The sequence below is a fragment of the Typopeltis vanoorti genome, chromosome 15 (genome assembly GCF_054136105.1).
Source record: "Typopeltis vanoorti isolate ZY-2024b chromosome 15, IOZ_Tvanoo_1.0, whole genome shotgun sequence".
NCBI classification, from domain to species: Eukaryota; Metazoa; Arthropoda; class Arachnida; order Uropygi; family Thelyphonidae; genus Typopeltis; species Typopeltis vanoorti.
Genome location: NC_143563.1, coordinates 44,162,363 through 44,173,933, shown reverse-complemented (window position 1 = coordinate 44,173,933; position 11,571 = coordinate 44,162,363). Strand labels below are relative to the sequence as shown.

Here is an 11,571-nt window from a genome sequence, read left to right as displayed (position 1 = left end):
TCGTTTCCCATAGATTCAATCCGATTATCTTTTTCTGTCAGCTTACAAGTATGGTTATGTTTTCCATGTCAGGGGACTAGCCTGACGATGGAATAGTTCAGTGGTAGGGCTGCTACCTTAAGGCTTCTGAACTTGCCTTCTTCCGAATTTAAACCCATAGGAGGAATAGGGTATATTGAAGGGGAAAGGTTAGATTATAGAAGAAATATAGTAAGGTTTATAGAGAGGACATAGTTAGAAATGAAAAGATCCCATGGCCCTCGAGTACTCTAATAGCACAAGGGTCATAAAGTAAGAAGAGTTGGCTGATAAGGCGTTATAGGAAAGATTAAAGTAAGTGGGTCTTCCTCAAAGTAGAAGAAGGAGAGGATAGATCCAGCTAGGGGTCCATGGGAGTGCCGCTTCCCTTACAATCAAGATGATTGCCCCTTATGGCCCTGTTGGTCCACGAGTCCTTATTCAGTATATTCGGACCACCCCACCATATATATATATATATATATATATATATACACACACACGCACGCGCATGTACACACACACATGGTGGGCTCCCCCTATCCGCCACCCAGGGGACGCGCTCTCTAGGGGTTACAGGATCCCCTGAGAGAATAATAATAATAATAATAATAATAATAATAATAATAATAATAATAATAATAATAATAATAATAATAAAGACCTCAAAATAGTTTAGAAGCACGAGATATACTACTGATGTTTATAGGACTTTAATTCAAGAATTTAATTTATCGATATATATCGAGTGCCTCCGTATCTCATTTGGAAGAACTCTTTTGATTGAAAAAGATGTGAGCCCAATTCTAGTAATGACTAAGAGGAATCTCTATATAGGTTTTCCAATGCAAGATGAATTGGTAGACATGAATCCAGTGATGTATAAAAGTCTCTCATGATGATGACTAATTTTCATAGGAATATCATGATTTCATAATGATGAATTATTAATATCATTATTATTAACTTAATCGTTGTTGATTAATTAATTTCAATTTTTGTAATAACAAATATTTTCTCTAATTAAGAAAATACTAAATGTAAGGTCAGTTTTCTAAATTTTTAATATTTATCGGTTTATTTGCATAATTGTATATATTTCCCTTTTTAATATTTTTCTCGTTAAGAAATACCCCCAGTTTATTTTCATGGGAACTTCGGTTTCGTCTAAAAATATGTACAGTATATACATACATACATACACACGCGCAAGGTATTTTAGGATTTACGCTAACACCTGACGAGGGCGCTTTAAACAGTTTTGTGTTTTCTGTCTGGTCAAGTTTCAAGTGAAGCAATATATCATGATGTGGTATGTGCCAATTACTGCGAATTTTTCAGTTAGTATCAATGAAGCGTTTGATGAGCGTTGTCGGTTAAAGGAGGTGCCTTAATCATTTGCTGTATCATTTGATCTAAAATGTAACTCGGTTAAACATACTGGAATTTAGCGCTTCTAATAATGTGGATAATAGAATTTTTAAGATATTTGTCCCAAATTCTTTAATCTACAGAAGTGATCTTATTACGAAGAGTATCGATTGAAGATGGATAGCATCAATTCCGTAATGGAGGATGATTACATCTTTCCATATATAATTATCTGGTATCAGCACTTATATGTTGAGGTATAATGAATGAACTTATATGTTGAGGTATATCTTGAATAGATGTGTAAGATACAATGTTTATATATATTATCAATAATCATGAACTGATATTTATCATTGGAAATGTTAATACTTTTGTAGAAATTAAGTGATATAATTGAGGTTAATTTTATGTATGCTCTTTAATTGTAAAGTTGTGCTCCTCACCGAAGACTAAGGACTTCAGATGCAGGCATTTGACGAGAAATGAAAATGGCAACATACTATTTAAAAAAAAAAAAACAAAAAAAAATACCTGATTTAGGAATGTCGTAGACCTGCTTAGATTGAGTAAAAAGTAGGGCATTCATTTAAAGGACGTTTACCAGAGTCCCTTTCGTTCTTTTCATCAAATAGCTACAGCGTGTCAACTTTTCTGAATATGTTTATCGCAACAACAGCTTATATACTTTCAATCCTGAAACTTGTTTGTTTTAGTAAATTGTTTTAAATTACAGTAATGAATTTCATGGAATATCATCGGCCATTAGGGGTTAGGTAAAACAAATATACGGTATACTAAGGAGAAACAAAATTGAAAACTTTCTTTTTTTTCTTTCTTTCACTATTTTTCAACAGAACTGAGTGCGTTGGATTTAAAAATTAGTTTTCATTTACCGTAGTAGTTTTCACGGAAATTAAAACCGAAGTGTTTATTGCTATAATGTTGAATTTCATGGAATCTTGAATGTTAATATTCTACCCTAATTTTAATTCGTTTATATAAGATATCGTTCAGTGGTGTAGCTAGAGCTGTTGCCGCCCGGGGTTGTCCCCGAGTTTGCCGCCCCTCTCAATACACGCCAGAAATACTACAAAAAGTCAAAACGACGTATAGGGAAATAAATTAAAACACTACGCTTATTTTTGAAGTAAAACTTTAATTTCAACATTCTAAAATGTTATTTTTCTTGCTTTTTCTGTTCACCAATGTCATCGACGATTTTGCTAAGTCTATTTTATAGTAATGTAGGTAATTCTTAATCAGATTTTATTTAGAAAAACTCCTCTCACAACTAGCAACACTTACAGCAATTGTGAAGAAAATTCGCAGTAGTATTACAATATTTGGAACTGAATTCTCGAGAATGTATTTTAGAATTAACTACAAAAGTTCAAAAAGGTTGTGTCGCCCGGGGAGGACCCCCTCCGTACCCCCCCCCTCTCCCAGCTACGCCACTGATATCGTTTTTGGCGCTTATAGACATTATTCAGAGTATTCTTAAGAGCCAGTCCACATAGCTGGGTCATATTTCTCCTGCTGGCCTCCTATTGCCAGGAAAGCTTTCAGTATTATTAATTTTTTTTTTTTTAAATTATTAACATTCACGTACGATAGGCTGCAACACACTAATAGCAAATCAATGGTTTCTGTGAGCTTGGAAGGAGAGGTCAAGAGAAGATTAGAGTAATCTGATATTCTTTTTGATGAGCTGGAGATTATAGTCTTTGGGGAACACTTCATTATTAAGGGAGTTTCACAGAACTATACTGAATGAAAAGAAAGATAAATGGGAATAGAAAGTTTGCTAAATCAGCAATGGTAAGTACCTGCTGATCATATTGTTGTAGGTTTAGTTGAAATGGGGATGGACATGATGGATGCCAGCTCTATTAAAGAGCACCTATAGAAATATCTGAGATCTAATTCAGAAACTGTTTTGACAATGGCTGAAGAGAGTTTGAGAGGCAAAATACTTTCTTCTGGACAGCATCAATCATTTTTAGAGGTTTCGGGTGCAATACCCAAGATATATGAGAGCAAGATTGGGCAGATTAGTGATTTGTATATGATTAGTTGCTAGAGAGATGAAAAGTAACATCTTGAGTGAAAAAGGAAGGCAAATTTTTTTTGGTATCCAGAGATGCTACAGAAGTGAAGGGAGGAAGAGTCAGTCTGTGAAGATAGATTCGGTCTTTACTTAACTTAAATTGAGCATTATCAAAAGTAAGGGGAGAACTGTTACAGCCTTTTTTCTTTCTGGAGATCAGTGTTTAGGAGTAGTTGTAGATGATCTCGAAACTTAAGATGTTTGGACATTACAACATCTTTATTTATTGTTTGAATAGGATGAGTAGAACTGTGGATAGAGCTTGATCAATGAGAGAAAGTTGTTTATGTATGTGAGGAAGAGAATAGGCAAAATAAAGCCCATGAGGAACCCTTACATTAGTAGCAGAAACTGCAGAGAGGGAAAAAAAAAGAAAAAAGAAAAAAAAAAACACCTCCGCCATTGCATGCAGCAAATGACCTGAGAGAAAATTGCCAATATAGTTACAAGACCATCATCAAATTTCTGATATGTACTCTCATGGAGTGTACGGGATATTGGGATGTTACCGTATGAAAAGTTTACATTTTACTGCCTTCTTATTGGCAGTTTTCATCTAAATTAGTTTATCTCACAGATGCCAACATTGCTTCCCTCTTACATTTTGGTCTTTTAAGGCACTCCTAACTGCATCAATCCATCTCTATCTTGGTCTTCCTCTGGGTCTTTTTCCTACCATCTTGCCTCAAAAACCTGTTTTGCTAACCTTTCCCCATTCTGTTTAAGCAACCATACCACCTTAAGATTAGCTCTGTTCACACATTCCTGAATGCTGACAATGTCAAGGTCCTTCTTAATATCTTCATTTTTATTATGATTCTGCCATTCATTCCCTCCCTAATTTTCAGAGAACTTTCATATCTGTGGTCCCTAGTCTTTGATAAACTGCTTTATCTTTAACCTACCTCTCCAGTCCACAAGTTAAGACTGTCTTGAAAAATGTCTGGTATACTGCACATTCCATATAAGTTCATTCAGTTAACTCTCCATTGTACAATCATTGCTAATCTTTCTTGGCATGTTTTTATGTCAAGAAAGATTGGAGATAAGTTATCCTAAGAAGAGAAATGTCATCTTGTCCCTAGCTTTTGGGTGCTCATAAAAGTAAACTGGGAAATTTTTTTTGTGAAAAATAAGATGACATTGGGTTTTATAAGCATTCAACTTAACAAGGTTGTTAAGTTGAATCAAGTTGAAATGCGACTGAAGACTGGTTTGTGCATTTAAATTTAGGGTTATAGATGTTTTATAAGTTTTGCTAATTTGTTTAGGTCAAGTTTGTCAAATGATAGAAGGTTGTCGTGTATTGTTATCATCATAACATTGGATTGAATTCACAGTTAACTTAAAAAGGTCATTGACTGGCTTTAAAAAAGTGCTTCTCTGCTTGTCAGTGATGAGCAAGAATTCTTGGTTGACAAATAATAAAAAAAAAATAGAAGAGGACTTTCAGTTTAATTTTTAGTGTTATTTGTAATGGCATGTTTTATGTCCTAGTTTTTTTGGATTTTTGCCTTACTTGCCATGCTTGTTGGGACATACCAGTTATTACAAACATCTGTTGGTAATTTATTAGTGATTTTTGTTGAAATAGAGTATGACCAATAAGAGAATAAGATACACACCCATCGTTTCATCTTTAGGGTGCTCAGGTGTACTGTGAAGTGACAAACTTATTACAGTATTGTAACCTAAAAGATGGATGGCAGTAATTAGTTTATTTTGTACCTAATAATAGAATATGCAGAAAGTTGGAAAGCTTGGAAAGTGGAGAAAGTATTATAACTTTTTTATTTTCTCAAGTATATCAAAAAAAAGTATATAATTTTTTTATATTGATTCGGAAAAATGTAACTTAAAGGTTTTTTGCTTTCTCATTTGCTGCCATGTCATATAGTATCACTTGCACTGTCTGTCCACCAATGTTAGGGGCCAGTCTTGGAGCCATTAATTTAGTTAATATGTATATAGACCTAAAGGGTTTTATTTTATTGAGAGTTTTTGATGATTTTCCATGTTTTCTCCTCTCACTATGTGTTTATAATGCCACAGAAGAAACTGACTTTTTTTATATAAAAAAGTGATTCAAGTATTTGTGATTATAATAGTGTTAGAACTGAAAATTTTGTGTCAAAATTACATATCATTAATAAATAATAATACATTTTATCAGTGATACATTAGCATTAATTTTTTCTTCATGTTTAATAGATTGCTAATAAACTGACCGACTGAAGAAGAGGTGGTTTTGGGATTGATAATGAAAGAGGAATAGCTCAGAACTAATAAGTTGCATCAGTGGAAATTGTAGTCCCATTTCTGGAATGAAATGGGTCTACAATTGAACTGTTATGTTTGTATGCAAGTATCAAAAATAAGAAAAATTGTTGCATTGAGTGAAAGAATTAAAGCAAGAACCAGTAATAGAAAAAATTAAAAAATATAAACATAAATGGATGGAACACGTTCAAAGAATGAAAACAGAAAGATTACCAAAACAAGCCTTAAAGTACAAGCCATTAGGAAAAAGAAAACCAGGACGTCCTCTTAAACGATTCAACGATGACTTCTAAGGCCAGAACAGGCCATGCTAGGCCTAAATCCTTGATACGTACGATGATGATGATTGAGTGAAAGTTTATTTTTCACTTGTTAGACTATAAGAAATTTAGTTTAATCCTTTATCCAAGTGTAAGCAAACAAAGTTTGCGCCTGAAAATATCTTCAGGACTGGGGTAAGGTAGTACAACACCGGGCAACTCATAGCAAAGGTGGACCAAGCTAACATCACTCCTATCTCAGTATCTTCCATAATGTAAAACACATCTCCTTGCAGATATGTATAATGTTATGCATTAAGGGAAGGGCCACTACCCAGACTAGTTTCGATCTTTATTGAGGTCTCTTCAGTGGGAGCCAGGCCCAGAAGTGGAGATACCAGGCAGAAGCAATGACGAGGTCATCTTTACCTATAGGAGTTGCCAAAAGGTGTGCCACCTTTTCATTAAATTACTCTGGATTTAGAGAAGATGTTGAAAGTTTATTTTTCACTTATTAGACTATAATAAATTTAGTTTAATCCTTTATCCAAGTGTGAGCAAACAAAGTTTGCGCCTGAAAATATCTTCAGGACTGGGGTAAAGTAGTACAACACCAGGCAACTCTCAGCAAAGGTGGACCAAGCTAACATCACTCCTACCTCAGTATCTTCCATAATGCAAAACACATCTCTTTGCATATAGGTAAAGATGACCTCGTCATTGCTTCTGCCTGGTATCTCCACTTCTGAGCCTGGCTCCCACTGAAGAGACCTCAATAAAGGTCGAAACTAGTCTGGGTAATGGCCCTTCCCTTAATGCATAACATTAGACATATCTGCAAGGAGATATGTTTTGCATTATGGGAGAAACTGAGATAGGAGTGATGGTAGCTTGGTCCGCCTTTGCTACGAGTTGCCTAGTGTTGTACTACCTTACCCCAGTCCTGAATATATTTTCAGGTGCAAACTTTGTTTGCTCACACTTGGATAAAGGATTAAACTAAATTTATTATTGTTGCATTGAGTGAGTTCATTCACTCAAAAATTATTGTAATAAGTAAGATGTGGTTGGATGAGGAATACATCCTGCCAGGAATAGAGATGGAAGGGTATGATGTTTTTCATGAAAACAGAAAACAAGAAAAGGGAGGTAGAATGCTGTTGATGAAAGAAAAGCAGTCCCATGCAAGGTAGAAATGGAAAGTGGCAGTAGTTTTGAGACATTGTGGCATATGATAGTGGTAAATAAAATGAAATAATTGGTTACATGTTGCTATAGGCTAATGTGGAGGAAGGTGATGAACTGTATAAGTCAATTAGCCATAGGAAAAGGGTGATCTTTATAGGTGATTTTTTCTACTTGCTGACTAGAGGAACTTTTTGGAATTTCAGCTGGTTCTTGAGTTAGTCAATCTCTGGCACCAGCAAGTGGGTTTTTTCTCCCTGATATTCAGGTTTTTTGTCATGTGAACTCAAGAAAATTAAATGTAGAACCTATGCTATTTCAGACAATAACATATCACATTAGGGACCACAAGATGGTGGCACTTGCTTGCCTTCTCTCTCTCTTCACTGGATGCTGGTTAAAGTTAGTTATCACTAACTTGTACTGTTTTGTAAGGGAAGTGACAAGACTCGTGAAAAATCTGTCAGGTGTTGGAGAGGTTAGTGAAGACCAAGATCCAGAATCGGGTTGATAACAATGACATTCTCTTTGAACGACATTGGACAGAGGAGATGCAAGTACAGTGGTATATTTAGGTTTTGCAAAGCTTTTGATAGATTACTGCATGATATGTTGATAAAGTAGAATGGATGGTGTCGGATTGAAGATTTTCTGATGGGTATCAGCAAGTTGTGTGTGGGGAGCAATATATAAGCAGCAATGGTCCTGAAAGTGACTTTCCTCTTTAACTTGTATGTTAACTCCCCAACCGGCCACGAAGTCTATAGACGTCGAGCTAAATCTGGATACGAAGCTCTAAAACCCATTGAATAATATGGATAAGAAGTGCAATTTGGTGTCACTATTTCATCCACATTGGCCCGTAGGGAGGTTAAATGATATTGAAGGTTTGGGGATATGCAATTGTTTGCAGATGCAAAGGTGTAGAAAGAATTGAGGAAAAAGAGCAGATGATATGGCCTTACAAATTGAATAGACTAAGTGAATTGGCATGAGTGTGTGGGATATTGCCAGTTCAATGTTGTGAAGCATAAGGTTTTAAAATTCGGAAAACAAAGATGGAATGTAGAGTATACAATTAGTGGGGATATATTGGAAAAAATAAGAGATCTGGGCATGATGGTGGATAGGAACCTAAAATTTAGAGGACACATTGCTAAAATTGAGAACAGAAGAATGAACTCTGTCGACAGTGCAGTGGATACTGATTTGTATAAGTAAGGATATTTTGGTTGCATTGTATATAAGGCCTTGATTCAACCACATATGGAATATTGTGCACAGATTTGGTCATCTGGTTTTCCAAAGAATGAAGAGATATTGGAAAACTGTTCAGAGATGATTGACTAAGGTGGTTTCTGGTCTCTAGAATGCTAAGTATGAAGAAAGGTTGAAAAAATGCATTGCAGAGTCTAGTGGATAGGAGGAGGTTAAGGGATATGATAAACATATAATTAGTAAGGGATTTTCTCAGGTTAACATTGGAGAAGTTTTTCATCAAATAATGGAAGATGGGGGAGGACAAGAGATCATTCCTGGAAGCTGTATAAGGAGCAGGGCGGGATTTAGACTTGCTGAAGCCCTAAGCTATACAAAACCCAGATGCCCCCTACTGTTTTAAATTACATCGGCTGGTCTCAGAAAAATTTAAAATATATACGCCTTTTTAATATATGAAAATATATTGTCTTTTAATTTTTATTAAAAAAAATAAAGTATGCATTTCCAAAATCACAGAAATAATTATATAATTAAAGGGTTTTAAAAACGACAAATAAGGCTCAAAAAAAAAAAAAAAAAAAAAGACAAAATATCTCAATAACTTTTACAATGTGCCAAAATTATTTTAATGTTATATTTTGTATATTTAAAATTATTTAGAAATTATCATTGTGATATGTCTGACTTTGTTTGAGTGATTTTTCTGCGAATATTTTTTTATCAATTTTTGTTTTTTTATTTGAGGCCCCGGCAGATTGCGAGGCCCTAAGCTGTAGCTTTTTTAACTTATACGTAAATCCGGCACTGATAAGGAGGATGTTGAGCAAAGGAATGAGAAGCAGATTTTTTTACATTAGCAGTGGTGAATAATTGGAATGCATTGCCTGAGGATGTAATGACTTCAGAGAATATGAATGTATTTAAGGCACAGTATGAGCTATATGTGTAACACAGGAACCTCTCACAATGAGTCTTTGACTCCATGGAGGTCTGAAGATAATAATAAACACCAAGTAAGTAAGTAGTCTGAAGTAAGTAGTTAACATACTTGCTTCAACATTGGCAGTCATAGCATTAATAAAGCTTATAAATCTACCGTGTCAGATTTGACACATGACTATGGTATATTCTCTGACATTCTATATTTTATGACTGACCTTACTAGTGAGATATTTGACTGGTGAGCTGAGCTAGCCCAAAATTTTTCAAAGCCTCTCCAAGTCCTGCTTTTTGATATGTTGAAGGAAGAGGGTAGGCAAAACTGAGTCTTGTGATACTACAACATTAGTTGAAGTTTGAGGATCAAGATTTTTCCACTCAACTGACTTTTGGTCTGACTTTTGCAACCAAATTGCAAAAGTCAGACCAGAAGATAGCTTACTTTATAGTCAGTTATGTAAAATCTGTCCTGATGCTTTATCACAGTGTTTCCCAAAGTGTGATATGCATATCACAGGGATAGTGATTGGTGGTGGGGGGGGGTACATTGCAGTACACCTTTTTAACTTTAACCTTCCTCTCTCTCCCTCCTTTTTTGTTTTTATAATATTCTAGTTGCTGTATTATTGCAAATAAATGGAGATCTATTCTTTAATAAATTTTTCAATAACTAAAAATTCTAATGAAAGTTAAACAAAATGTATCAAATGACTTCCATTAGGGCTGTGTCTAGTTGTTGTCTGTGTCTAGATCACATTCCAACTGTGTATGGTTTGAACTGTTTGCATTAAAAGTTTAAATTCCAATCATTCAAACCATGTGGTCAGAACGCTGAACTAAATTTCATTTGTCTCATTAAACTTTTATTACTGAAAATTTAAATTTCACAATTTTTGTTTCTACTGTATGTATATTGGATTCATATAACTAAAAATATATTCTTCTTCTTCCTTTTTCCCTCTTTTACCTTGCAGTATCGAGGGTTTTCTATTCATTTAACTGCAACCGTACACAAGGATAAGGTGGTTAGCCCTATGCTTCCCAGTGTATTTTATGTCTGTACAAGCATTGAGTTCTCAAGGCCAGTTTGCCTGCTTGTGGGATGAAAAATCCCAGATAAGCTTTGGAGAAAATCTCTGCATTCCATGCTCAAGACCAGCTAAATTGGCTATGTCTGAGACAGATCCTAATCTCCTCACATCAGTGACAGGAATCGAACCGAGGACACTCCTTTGCAAAGCACTTAGCCACTTGGCTAACTGCACGGACCTAAAAATATATTTAATAATTAAAAAATTGTTATATATGTTTATAATACAAATGTTGAAAAACAAATATCTTTATAATTATTTGTGTTTGAATGAAAGCTTATTACAATTTCTTCCAAATTACCTTTACTTGAGAGCGGTATTGTGGGTTACTAAAATTTTAACAGGGGATATGCAGGTACTGAAAGTTTGGGAAACTGCCTTGGAGAAGATATTAAGCCTGACCACCTTGCTTTCTCCAGACTTTTCCAGGCATTTTTCCAACGATGGGTAACATAAGGCAGGAATTAACTCATGAGTTTTGTAATGAAGAACTCCATGAAAAGTTATTTGATTCATCCTGCAGTTTTGTCCAGGCAAACAGACCAGAAGGATCGCTATCCTAGTACACTGGTATCATAGCCTTAGTTACTTCAGCTGTAAATTCAACCATATCTGGAAGCCGAGTAGATCCTTATTCAGCTTCCAGATATGGTTGCGAATTTTCTTCTTGCATGCCATGAGCTTGCGAATTTTCCCTGTATCTATATTTTAAGAGATGAGTGCAAACTTTTTATCAGATCTATCTCTCATTCTGTTTCTCATTCTAAGAAACAGAATGAGAGAGAGATTTTAATTTGCAGACAACATTCATTGCACCTGCTTTATGATCAAAATTCTGCAGCCAGATATCATCTTGGTGGGGTCCAGGTGAGATTTTAGCAGATCCTTATTTAAAAAAAAAGAAAAAAAAGAATATAACTTTCTTATTCCTACAAGTTAGTGTTCTTTTCAACATTACAGTTATCTACTTTGATGACTCAACATTGTGCCTTCTAAACTTTAACTCTCTATCTACTATCATCCCTAGGTCTCTAAGCTTTTTTTCATCCACGTGCAGTAAATTCATAAAATTAAACAACCAGGTTATGAGCATTAC

The 11,571-nt window shown here is 34.9% G+C and overlaps 1 protein-coding gene across 2 annotated transcripts in view; it reads left to right on the top strand.

Moving 5' to 3' along the window:
• The first annotated feature begins 1,519 nt into the window (after positions 1-1,519).
• LOC150098719 (breast cancer anti-estrogen resistance protein 3 homolog) overlaps positions 1,520-11,571 on the top strand; it is a 77,529-nt gene continuing 67,477 nt past the window's right edge. Inside the window, exon 1 of one of the 2 annotated variants that reach the window (XM_090405547.1) lies at positions 1,520-1,646. The gene's annotated coding sequence lies outside the window, so the exon portion shown is untranslated. Of the gene's footprint in view, positions 1,674-11,571 lie in introns of both variants that reach the window. The other variant, XM_090405548.1, reaches the window with a different exon arrangement.